Genomic DNA, 13804 nt, shown 5'->3' on the forward strand with positions numbered 1-13804 from the left:
TAAGACATGATACAATGGAAAATAAGGAAAAGGCATTAGTGATATCGATAAGAAACCAAAATCAAAAATGGATTCCAATTCATACTAATGCTATTACAAATAAGGCTTTAAAGATTTACAAAGCACTTAAAGCACCAGACACCATCAACTTCATCAGATGAAAACAGGTATCTTTTCCCATAAGTCACGGTTGGTTTGAAAGATTTAAACAAAGACATTCTCTACATAATCTAATATTGAAAGGAGAAAGTGCATCTGCTGATTTGAATGCAGCACAACAATATCCAGCAAAATTTGCTGAAATCATTGGTGCCAACTCCTACACTTCTGATCAGATCTTCAATGCTGACGAGCTGGAAAAAAATGCCTAATAGAACGAACCTATTTAATTAAAGCTTGCAAATCAGCTAATGGTCATAAGGTAGCGAAAAGTCATATAACAATTATTTTCTGTTGCATTGCTTCAGGCGATTATAGAATGAAACCATTGGTTATTAACAAATCAAAAACACTATGCTCATTTAAAGATATAAACATAAATGTTGCTTAACAAGTAAATCATAGGTTCGAAAATCTGAGCCGACACGTTTTAAAAACACCAACATTTATTTTCACGCCATTTCTAATTCTACAAAATCTTAAATGCAACTAACTATCAAACAGAAAAGCAGACGTAGACGTAATGATGCATCTGGGCACGTGATCCTCGTGACAGACGAATTCTTTAGGGTTGCCACAGATAGGCAATGTGTCGCCACAATTCTCCCACCTTTTGAGTGGATGGCTACACACTCAAAACATAAAACTTACATCAATATAAATGATGGTTATATAACAAATAAATTACTTAATACTTAAATGATATTACTTGAAAACAAAATTAATACTGAGGAATAATACGACAATAATAGCACAAAAAATTAAATTATAATAACTCAAAGACATAAATTACATTATTCGTGATTTTACAATTCTACCACTACTGGTGGTGAAAGGAACTTGATCATTTTGAGTATTATCTATTATATTATCCAGTTCCAATCTAAACAATCTCAAGAACTCTGAATTATTACTTTTCACAAGAGCAACTCTTATGTTGCCATCTCGACCAGGGATCACTCGAATAACGCGTGCTAAATTCCAATATGCACAATTTTTATTTTGATCCTCCAGCAAGACAATTTCTCCTACAGAGAGAGGTTTATTTTTGTAATTTCTGGTAGACTGCTGTCTTAACTGCCCTAGATACTCAGAGCGAAATCTCACTCTTAACAATTCTCTCATTCTCTGGAGATACTTCGCTCTTCTACTCAATTTTTCTTTGTCCACATTGTCAATATCAGGTACACCCGACTGTGGAGTTTCATGCAGAAATTTTTCTGGAGTTAAAGGCAAGGGATCTTCAATATCGTCAGACACGTATGTAAGTGGTCTTGAGTTGACAATTCTTTCACAATCACACAAGACAGTGAGAAACTCTTCAAAACCAAGAGAAGCACGACCTAAAATTTTTCTTAATATTTGTTTTACAATTTGTATTAAACGCTCCCACCATCCACCCCACCAAGCGGCGGATGGAGGATTAAATTTCCATTGTATTCTCTTTTCAGCAGCCTTAGAGCAGAGGCTGTCCCAGTCAATGGTTTGCAGAACTCTCTCTGCACCCACAAAATTTTTCCCATTATCGGAATATATGGTGGTAGGGCGTCCACGACGTGCGATAAAACGCCTTAAAGCTTGAAAAAATGATTCAGTTGTTAATGAGGTAACCAGTTCCATATGGATAGCACGATAAACCGTACAGGTGAAGAGCACAATATACGATTTTCGTCCATCCTTTAAATGCAAGGGTCCTGCAAGATCACACCCTACGATTTCAAAAATGGCTGAATCACGAACCCTATCATTTGGTAAAACGCCTGGGACTGTCTCAGCTCTTTTAGCCTTAAATCTCTGACATGTTACACATTTTCTTATACAGTTCCTTATAGTTTTACGTGATTTTAAGATCCAGTATCTTTCTCTTAAATGCGACATCAATAATGTAGTACCTGCATGCAACAAATCTTTGTGTGCACTTAATATCAATAATTTGACTACTGGATGGTCAGAAGGTAATATGATGGGAAACTTAAAACTGTTAGAGTCGTCACGATAAGCAACATTAGACTTAGCTCTTATTAGACCCTGGCTATCGACAAATGGTCTGAGTCGTCTTAGCTTATCATCTGTTTCACCATTAAATGACTCTTTTTGTATAAATAACATTAAAGCTATTTCTCCCCTTTCTATTTCAGATACAGTCAAATCCTTAGAATGGTTGTTATTATTATTCTTAAGTACATTATTAAAAAATCTGAATATCCATGATAACATTCTTACAATTTTCTTAAATGATGAGAAATACTTATAGTACCACCCAATACAATTATCACTCTTTGCCAACGTAACAATAACTGTCTTACGTATTTCTGAATTAACCAAATCCTCATCTGGTTCATCATTAGATTTAGGCCAATTTGCCTCATCTTCCAGTAACCAATCAGGTCCCTCCCACCATTTTCGTTCTATTAATTGATCTGCATAACAACCTCTAGAAAGTAGGTCAGCAGGATTGAGACTACCAGGGACATGTCGCCATACAGTGGGGTAGGTCAACGACCTGATTTCCTGTACACAATTAAAAACGAATGCTCCCCAACGTTGATTTCACCGTATCCAACTTAAAGCCGTCGAGGAGTCAGTCCAACAATGAATACAAACTTCATGTAGGCCAAGGTCATTAACAACTGAAGACAATAACCTAGAACCAATATTACAAGCAAGAAGTTCTAATCGAGGAATCGTAATAGGTTTTAAAGGAGTTACTCTCGATCTTGCGTGTATCAAACTAACCTTCACCTTTTTGCCACTCTGTACTCTTAAAAAGACGCATGCACCATACGCACTTTTACTACTGTCACAAAAGAGATGTATACTCACAGCTTCATTAATAGATTTGAGACCTACCCATCTAGGTATTTGGATACTGGATAGCAAGCACAACTTTTTAAGCCAAAACCTATACTTTTTGGTTAATTCATCGGGAAGAATATCGTCCCATTTAAGACTTAAATTCCAAGTTTCCTGTAAAATTAGTTTTGGAATTAACATTACAGGAGCTGTATGCCCTATAACGTCAAACACCTGATGAGCTACTGCTAAAACTAGTCTTTTAGTAACTGGGTCATCCAATTTTATATCTTGACTTATTTTGCAAGATAAGGTATCTGTAACTGTATGCCATACAAGGCCCAAAACCGACACATCTCCTTTCGTGGAGGAATCTTCCTCTGGCACAACACTTCTTATATTGGATTTCCAGAATCTTAAATTAAAATGACCCGAAGCCATAATTATTTGTGATTCATTTACAAACTTTCTCATTTCTATTTTTGAATTCTTACTAGCCACACAGTTATCTACGTAAAAGGGTGTTTTCAAAATCTCCGCTGTATGACTTAAGCTTTCGGGAACTACACTCAAATGATATTGTATTGTAGCGGCCAATAAATACGGACTACACGTAATACCAAAAACTACCCTTCCATGCCGATACAGTTCAACTTGTTCTTGATTATCCCTACTGAACCACATAAATCTCAAAAAGTCTCGATCATTTTCCCTTATAGATATTTGCAAGAACGCTTTTTCTATATCTGAAGTGACACCAACGTAATTCTTGCGAAACCGATTAAGAATCGAAGGTATAATTTCTATTAAATTTGGTCCAGTAGATAAACAATCAATGATGGGTAACCAAGCGAATGAGAACTTGCATTAAACACCGGTCTTATACTCGTGCTACTATTTTCTTTAACAACTGCTCTATGAGGTAAATAATGTACACCCTTATATTTATTCTTATCCGGTACTTTTTCAATTATCCCGAGTGCTAACCAGTTCTGGAAAACGTCTCCGTAAGCATCAAAATTTCCCGTAGTCATTAATTTTTTTTTAGTACTTACAAGACATTTTTCTGCTATCTTTTTGTTTTTGGGTAAAAGCAAGCTATCCGACACCCACGGTAATGCTACTTCGTACCTTCCCTCTGAATTTACCGTAAGAGTCTCTTCAAAATATTTTTGCGTATCCTCCTGTAACTGAGTTTTGGTTTTACTTACGGAAGGTTCACTAATACCCAAAACATCTAACTTCCAGAGATCATTAATACATTGACCCTTCACTAACAGAGAAGAAATTAGGAGGGATGCAGTATTTATCGTAGTTGGCTCAGTTCCAGTAAATTTACCCATAAAAGTCCAGCCTAACTGCGTATGCACCGTGCTGACGCAGCACGTAAGGGGAACAATTTTTCCAGTTAGCAACTTACCAGCAAAATCCGCACCAATTAGTAATTTTATCTCTTTATCTACCTTATATGTACCATTTTATAAATAACTTAATTTGATACCATGTGACTTAAGTTCGCGTAACCACGAACCAGATGAGAGTTGCTTAATTTCAGAACAAATTTTGGTTTGACCAAGTACCTCTAATTTACACTTATATTTACTATATATATTGCTTACTTCAATAACATAGTTTTTATATACATTTTCTGAAGTCTCAACTCCACCAAAAAGAAATTGCTTAATTTTTGATTCACCAATACACTTACAATTTAACCTTTGAGCAACATCATTACATAAATAGGATTTCATAGAACCACTATCTATATTGCTCGTACAAACATTTCTTTAGAACCATTCTGAATTTTTACAATTAAAGTTTGAATATATACATCTGATACCTTAACATAGTTATTAAGAATGCCTGTTTTGTTTTCGTCATTCCCTAACTTTGTGACACTTTTTGTTTTGTTAGAAGGCAAAACAGGGCACATAATCACAAAATGTCGATTTTTACATAAGGTATACCTATGTTTAGCTGTGCACCGATTTGCTCTATGGCTTTTCTTAAGGCACACAAAACAAACATTCTTTTTCTTAATGATATCTTTCTTACATTCTAAACTCATTAAAGATGCATCTTTACAACTTTCAGACAAATGGGATTTTTCACAAAAAATACAAGTATCAGACTTTTTATACTTTTGAAAATTATCATTACACTTACTACTATTACTATTATTTGCATTAATTAGTTCACATGCAGTTGGAACAACAGGTTTTGTGTCAAAAAACTTATTTTTCTTATTACTTACTTTAGCAGAACCCAAAACATCACGGGTAAGTTTAACTCTAAATTCAGTTTCTACTTCCCTTTTTAGAAAATCAATCAGTGACTCCAAATCACTCTTACCTGTTGTTTCAGGTGACATACCTCGTTGTCTTTCCCAAATTTGTATTAAATCAGCAGGAAGTGCTGATTCCACTAAAGGAAATAAAACAACTGCAAATTTATCTTTAGTTAAACCGAGTGTTTCCAATGCGCGTAGTTGAGTTTGCAACTTGTCATAAAGAGTTAATAAGTCTATCTTTTGTTTGTCATTGATTACCAGTTTTAATAGCTCTCTAATATAAATTTGAATTAAAACATTTTCATTTCCAAATCGTTCTTTGAGATACTCCACAGCTTTTTCGTAATTTTCTTCCGTAGCAGGAAAACTCTCCACTATTGCTCTTGGCGCAGTCTCAGGTTTCGTAGATTGTAGTAGATAATGAAACTTGTCTCTCTTGTCGATGCGAGTATCTTCATGTATTTTACTAAACCTCGTCCAAAACGTCAACCACTTTCGGGAGTCTCCATCGAACTTCACCAGTTCGATCTCCAGCAATTTCTGTTTTGCGGCCGTAACTATTCCGGATGAAGAACCGCTACACGTTGAACCAGTAGAAGGTTGTGAACACTTATCCTTTTTCCTGTTGGCTTTGTAGATAATTTATCGTAATATTCTTGAGCTGCACTAAATTCTCTTTCGTATTCTTCTTCAGTACAGCCTTTTTTCTGTAGAAGTTCCAAAAAAGAGTCATCCGTATTTCGTAAAGTTTTATACTTCTCTGAAATTTGATCTAAATAAATTTCTAAATCGTCCAAATCCGGAAAATCTGATTGTATCAGTTCATCTAACTTATTAGCTGTTTTCGTAAATACACTCCTAATTGCTTTCCGCTTCTGTTTTAGTGTTTCTAAATCACCCATGTTTGCACCTAGGAACTTCTCTTATTTTCGTAATACTTTTGAATCGAAGTGTCGAAATCGATAGAAGTGTCGAAATCGAAGTGTCGAATATCGAAGTGTCGAAATCGATAATGTCACCCTGTGACATTCATTCTGGCTGGCTCGCCAAATTCGTTGCTTAACAAGTAAATCATAGGTTCGAAAATCTGAGCCGACACGTTTTAAAAACACCAACATTTATTTTCACGCCATTTCTAATTCTACAAAATCTTAAATGCAACTAACTATCAAACAGAAAAGCAGACGTAGACGTAATGATGCATCTGGGCACGTGATCCTCGTGACAGACGAATTCTTTAGGGTTGCCACAGAAAGGAAGTGTGTCGCCACAATAAATAACCTTTCCATTTATTGGATGGCTAATAAGAAAGCATGGGTTACTGCAATAGCTTTCAATGAATGGTTTCGTAACAGGTCTGCCTCAGATGCCAAAAATTATTTAAGTAAAAAAGGATCGCCTTTTAAGGCTCTTCTGTTAATTAATAATATACACGGTCATACTCAAGATTTACAACATGAAAATGTAGAAGTTATCTTTTTACCAATGAATACAACTTTCTTATTACAGCTGTTAGATCAAGGAATGATTTCGACTTTTAAGGCATTGTACATCAAACAAACCTTCAGGTATATTTTAGAACAAATGGAGAAAGATGAATCTCTTACTCTTATGAATGCTTAAAAGAAATTTACAATCTTAGATTGTGTTAGGCATGTTGGACTGTCATATACTCAGATTAAACAATCAACACTCAAAGTATGCTGGAAATCAATATGGCCAGATGCTGCTAAAAATGAGAATGATAGGTTACCATTAGAGCATGAATATTCTCAGATCAAATAAATTGGCAAAAAATAGATGGAGAAGATTTTGAAGATTTAGCTCAGGCAGATACTGAAGACATAATGGCTGATAAAGAACTAAATGAGGATGAGTTAGTTAAGATGATTCATGAAAAAAATAAACATGATGAAGACAATGATTCTGATGAAGAGCAATCTGAACCAGTTGCGTTCACAGCAAGAGTCATCAGCGTAGGACTTGAATTGTGAAGAAAATTAGATAATCATTTTATACAATATGACATGAATGTTGAACGAGATCTCTGATTCCAATGAAACTTAGTAAGTGCTAAAATCAATATGAGGAGGTTTACAAAGATTTAGAAAAAAAAACCTAGACAATTGTTAATTATGGATTTCACTAGAAAGTCTTGTGAATCTGAGATCTTCTCTAATTCGTCAATCATTGAAGCAGAATCTTATCAAGAATGCTCAAGTGATAAAAATGACATCATACCAATCAAGAAGAAAAGACTAATAGTTCAGGAAAATGATGACAGTGATAAAACTTATAATAATTTTTTTAATGATCTTATACGAGGGTTGGAACTTTAATAGTGGCAACAATTTATTTACAAGGAATACAAAAGTGATTTATGTCACCATGTTTTACAGTCCTTCAATATAGTCGCCAGCATTGTGTACAACCCGTTTCCAACGATGTGGAAGTCGCAGAATACCTGTACCAGCGCCTGTTTTGTTGATAGTTTGAATGGACCAGTCTACTGCCGCAAGAATCTCAGGAACAGTTTGGAAGCGAATGCCACGAAGTGGTTCCTTCATCTTAGGAATTAAGTCATAGTCACAAGGGCTTAGATCTGGGGAGTATGGTGGATGGTAAAGCACTTCCCAGCCCCCATCGCTTGAACAAATCAGTCACAGCTTGCGCTGCATGCGGCTGAGCATTGTCATGCAAAATGAGAGGAGCGATCTGCAGAAAGTGTCGCCGTTTTTTCCTCAAAGCTGGTCGGATATTGTGCTCCAAAAATGAGCAGTAATACTGCGCAGTGACGGTATGCTGTGGGGAAACAGTATGCATTAGGATGACACTATCACAGTCGTACACAAGAATCACCATAACTTTCACATTGCTGGGGTTCTGACGAAATTTCGAACGGCGTGGTGACCCGTGATGACGCCATTTGTTTGATTGCCGTTTCAGTTCTGATTGGTACGATCGGGCCCAAGTCTCATCCAGCATAATGATACGGCGTAAAAGAGCATCTCCTTCACGCTCATAGTGGGTTTGGGCAGCATCGTATCGTAGCCATTTTTGCATTTCGTCAATTGATGTGGAACCCATCGTGAAGCAATTTTTCTCATGGACAGGCGTTCCTTCAGAATGTGCAGCACAGTCGTATGCGCTAATCCTGTTTGTCCGGCCAGCTGATGAATCGTTTGGCGGCGATCACTGTCCATTAGTGCAGCAACAGCTTGCACGTCTGCATCGCTGACACTCGGACGACCTGGCCGCAGCATGTCTGCCACGTTTTGGCGTCCTTCATTGAATGCTTTTACCCATCTTGCTACGGTTCTGTAAGGCAATGCAGATTCCCCGCAAGCCTCTTGAAGACACTGTCGTGCTGTACACCTCTGGCACATTCAATTTTTATCCAACATCGTTGTTCTTGTTTTGAAAACATCCTGACAACACTTACTTTAGACCGCGAGCTAATACAAGGATTCGTTCTTTGCGTCATTCTGCATGCGTGTGACGTAGGCAAGACAAGTCTTTTTGCTGAGAGGTAAGGTAGGTATGTAGTTCACATGTGGTATACGCGATATTCTTTGGTTTTGTTGCGTAGCATTTTTTCAGCTGTGTTGCCACTATTAAAGTTTCAACCCTCGTATTTATGGGAAACGGTTGATGATAAGCATAACTACAACTCATGAAGTTAAACTAGGATTTATTTATTTACATTAGAATTGAAAGAAAAGTAAAAAAAAATAATTGTTAAAACATTTTTGAACATGTCTGTCCTCACTATCTTTCCCGTCTCATCTCGTCTGACCACACCCTAATCTAGATGGCGCTCTTACATAATTTTAGTTACAGTTCCCACATAATTCGGCCATCCGACATAGTCATCTGCCCTCAGATGACAAGAGCAAACAGTCAAATTTAACATATAAACATATAAAAAGTAAAAAGAAAAAATACTAATACTGTTAAACTATAAATGAAAATACTAAATTAAAGAGATAAATTAAAATAATATTCTATCAGAATCTTCTAATAACAGCACTTAGAAAAATAGAAAAAAATAATGGTTAGTAATCATAATCAAAGAAAAGATGGATGGGATTTAAAGTCCAAAGGTGTAAAGCAGTTCATATGAGTAACTAACTGGCCATAAAACACTAAAGTTTAGGTAATATATTCTAATGAAGTCCAAGGTTTCATAAATTCGGCGCAAGTGCTTGTTTTCATACATTCATCGAAAAACCATATTTTTCAACATCATAAGTGTTATTTGGCTTGATTTTTCACGATTTTATAGGGTCCGAGAAACTTGGGTTTCAGTTTAAGACCAGGTCCATATTGTGTATGCTTGATTGCCACTAGATCATTAAGCTCGAACTTACAGGATGGTTTATGTCACAGATTGTAAGTTTTACAATTTTCAGCCTGGACTTTCAAAATATGGTGTTTAGCTTCCTTGCGAAGATCATCACAAGCGTTGACGAAATCTGATTGGATCTCTGCATTTAACAGCTCTGCAATTTTATCATGATTAGTAGATTTCATTTTAGTTCCAAACATGAGTTCGAATGGAGTTGTGTTGATACTCCATTCGTATGTTGAATTGATCACTTGCTGAACTTCACCGACGTGTGTATACCATTTTGACGGATTTTGAATCGATAATTCGGAAAGAACAGAAATTATGACAGAATTCAATCTTTCATTTGTCCACTGGCACGAGGCAGTCCTGTAGTAATTAGAATGCGCTGTATATTGTTGGTTGAACAATAATCTTGAAAATCTTTTGATGTAAATGCTGAGCCTTTATCTGAAATTATACGCGAAGGATTTCCAAAGACAAATTTTTGATTTTCCAATTTAGATATTACTTCAGCGCTATCAGTAGATTTTGTCGGGTAAAGCCATACAAACTTTGTGAAAGAATCAATTTTATCTTTAAGTTTAGGAACATAAAATTCTTGTTTGACAAGTTCTTCAGTTCGTTTAGAAGTGAAATGTCCACGAAAATGTGTGTCCTTAATTATGTCACTCTGCATTGATTCTGGAACAAGTAATTCCTTACCATCTACAAATTTATAAAGTATATCAGCTTTAACACAATAGTCATCATAAGGTTTAACTTTTAAGACTTCTTTGATAGCTCGGATGTGATCATTTATTATGCTGTTGAGCCTTTCGTATTTTCAAAATGATGCATCAACATGTGTCATTCGTGCTACAGTTCTGTGTTCTATTTCGTAGTCGAAATCTTCTAACATCAATGCCAAACATGCTATTCGTGTATTTAAGTCTTTCTTGTTCATTATCATTTTGAACGCATTACAGTCAGTGATAATTTTGAAGTGTTTTCCTAAAAGATAAACTCTAAATTTTCTCAAAGCTTGAATTACAGCTAATACCTCAAGTTCGTAACTGGTGAATTTCTTTTCCACATCAGATGTCTTTTTACTCATGTAATAAATAGGATGTAGGCAATTATCAATCATAGATCTTTGCATGAGTATGCTACCATACCCATGGATACTGGCATCAGTGTGTATTTCGGTATCACTGCGCTGATTATAGATGCTGAGTACGGGTTTTTCACATAAACGTTGTTTCAAAGGATTGAAAGCTTGTCACCAAATTCATTATCTTTCTTAAGGAGATCAGTTAATGGTTGAGCAATTATGGAAAAATTGAAAATAAATTTACGAAAATATCCTGTAAGACCAAGGAAACTTTGTAAGTCTTTGTGACTTTTAAGTTCAGGATAATTAATAACAGCGGCTGTTTTAAGAGGAGATGGGAACAGTTGATCATTTTCGATGACATGACCAAGGAATTCAATTCTATGACTTAAAAAATTAAATTTCTTAAAATTAAATTTTTAAATTTAAATTTTTAAGTCATAAAAATAATAAAAATTAAAATAATTTTTCGAGTCCATAAGCAGATGCAACTGAGAAAACGGATTTTAAATGCTGAATCTTCATCTTTAGCAGAAATTATAATATCATCTAGATACAGTAAAACATGACCTTGCAAGATTAAATCTTTGAAAACAGAATTTACAAATCTTTAAAATACAGAAGGAAAAGTGCAGAGACCAAAAGGTACATGTAGAAACTGATATTGCCCATTATGTGTAACAAATGAAGTGTAATGTCGGCTGTGTTTGTCGACACTAACATGGAAGAAAGCATTTTTTAAATCGATTGTAGTGAATGTACGAGCATCTTGTAGTTTATCTAATAAGTCTTCTATTAAGGGTAAGGGATACCGATCTTTAACTATTTTCTTGTTTAATTTCCGATAGTCAATACAAACTTTTTTTTTTCGTACTACTACAACTTGACTAGAATATTCCGAAAAACAAGGTTCAATTATTTTTAACCAAGTTTGAATTTGCTTGTCTACAATGTCTCTTTCAACAAAAGGTAATCATCCATGTCTATGAAAAATAGGTGTTTTATCTTTTACTTGAATAGTCATCTCAATGTTCGTAGTTTTGGTTTTAAAAGGACTGTAATCGAAGAAAAGATTTTCAATAACTTGTTCTTTTGTAGCAGTAAGACCTATTTCTAGTTCAAATATTTGATTAAAGGAATTATTATTGATGTACACATCTTCCGGATCATTTTCTTTACCAACATGTTTAGAAATATGAACACCATCTTTGTTTATATTAACTTCACCTTGTTTAAGAATACCCGTGCCAATTATAGCATCAAATGGCATTACATTACTGTCTACAACATAAACATTAGTTGTAAATAATTCTGTATCTATTAAAATATCAGATGTAAAATAACCTATTGGTTTAATTTTGCCATTACCAAAGCCAGTGAGCATATTATGAAACACACTTAAAGCAGAATTTTTCTTCAGATGTTGAAGTGTTGTTTTTAACAATTTGCTTCAGAGTTTTCTTAACACAGGTAAAGGATTTATGACCGAAATTTCCACGAGATAAACATTTGGGTCCGTGATGTTTGTCAGGGCAAAATTTAAATAAATGACCAAATCCATTACAATTATAACATTTCGATGACTGGTAATTACTGGAATTTGCCGAGAAAACTTTTCCGTCATGTAAAGCTAAAAATGTAGATTCACAAGATTGAACTTCGCATTTTAAAAAAGAAAGAAAGTCAGATATTGTTACATCGCATTTTGAACAAGTGTTTCGCTTAAAATCTAAAACAAGATTTTCTGGCAATAAATTGAGAACAATTGAAATCAAAAGTTGACCATAGGATTTTCAATCCTCTTGCAGTGAATTTAAATTCTGTATAGCGATATTGAGCTCATCATATAACTTTCTCAAAGCTGGAACATTTGAAGAATTTTTAACACTTTGCAAGTTTAAAAGTTTACTCATGCAAGAATCAATGATGATATCTTTTTGATCAAAACAATCTTTAAGTAACTTTACACAGTCATCATAATATTTATCAGTTAATTGAAAACCAGATACTACACTTAAAGCTCCTCCAGTCAAGTATGTTTTTAAATAGGCAAACTTCTCAATTTTCGAAAGTGAATCATTTCGATCGATAATGGTTTCTAATGAATTCCAGAATTCATTCCACACTTTCGGATCTCCTGAATACGGTTTGATTGTTAACTTAGGAAGTTTAACTGAAGAGGGTAAATTTAAACTATCATTCGGAGTACTTAACAGTTTTTCAAATGTCGACGAGTTAGTAAAACTCTCTGTCCGTTTCAATAAACATTTAAATTTGTTAGTATACCTGAGGCATTTTTCTTGGTAATCAGTAAGAGTGTTTACTTCTTCCTCAATTAAGTTTACATCAATAAAATGTTCAATTTGACTATCTAAGGACTTTAGTTTATTCTTTTTTCTATTAAAACTTCTAGATGTTCGTCTAAGATATCACATGTAATATTTTCATCTGCTAAAGCAACATCAATTCTTGAAATTAGTTTAGTAATACTGCTTCTTTCAAAACTATGCTTTCGTTTTAACTTTTCAAAATTTTCTTCTGAATGTTTCTTACTTGAAACAATTATACAGTCATAATGAAATTGATAAATGTTAATTGCTCAACTGTAATCCTTACGAAAATAGGCTAACTTTATAAATCCAGATGGGATGGTAATCAGGATATAGCACAGGTGATCTAACTTAATCCACTTATGGGCATGGAATCGAAAATTCTGACACCAAAATATGGGAAAGGATTGATGATAAGCATTGTTAAAACATTTTTGGACACGTCTGTCCTCACTATCGTTCACGTCTCATCTCGTCTGACCACACCCTAATCTAGATGGAGCTCTTACATAATTTTAGTTACAGTTACAGTTCCCACACATTTTCCTAACGTAAAATAAATTAAATATGTACTTCTACTACCTACATTTATTTCTTATTTTATGAACGAAATACAACTTTATTTATTTTAAGATGTCTTACTTTTAACTAAATAATGCACATTTTAAAAATAACTAAATTATGCACATTTAGTGTGTTTTTCGTTTTACATAGCAAAATTCAAGATTTCGATTTGCACGGTTTTGTGCGGAACCTATCTTCCATGTAAATCGAGGAACAGGTGTGCACAA

General features: G+C 34.6%; 1 protein-coding gene across 3 annotated transcripts in view; it reads right to left on the bottom strand.

The window, feature by feature from the left end:
• Positions 1-13804, bottom strand: part of LOC118204959 (cell division cycle 7-related protein kinase-like) — a 94328-nt gene that overhangs the window by 35526 nt on the left and 44998 nt on the right. The window lies entirely within an intron of this gene.

The sequence above is a fragment of the Stegodyphus dumicola genome, chromosome 12, assembly GCF_044657685.1.
Source record: "Stegodyphus dumicola isolate Sdum_Otavi_A_Nest chromosome 12, ASM4465768v1".
In the NCBI taxonomy this organism is placed as follows: domain Eukaryota; kingdom Metazoa; phylum Arthropoda; class Arachnida; order Araneae; family Eresidae; genus Stegodyphus; species Stegodyphus dumicola.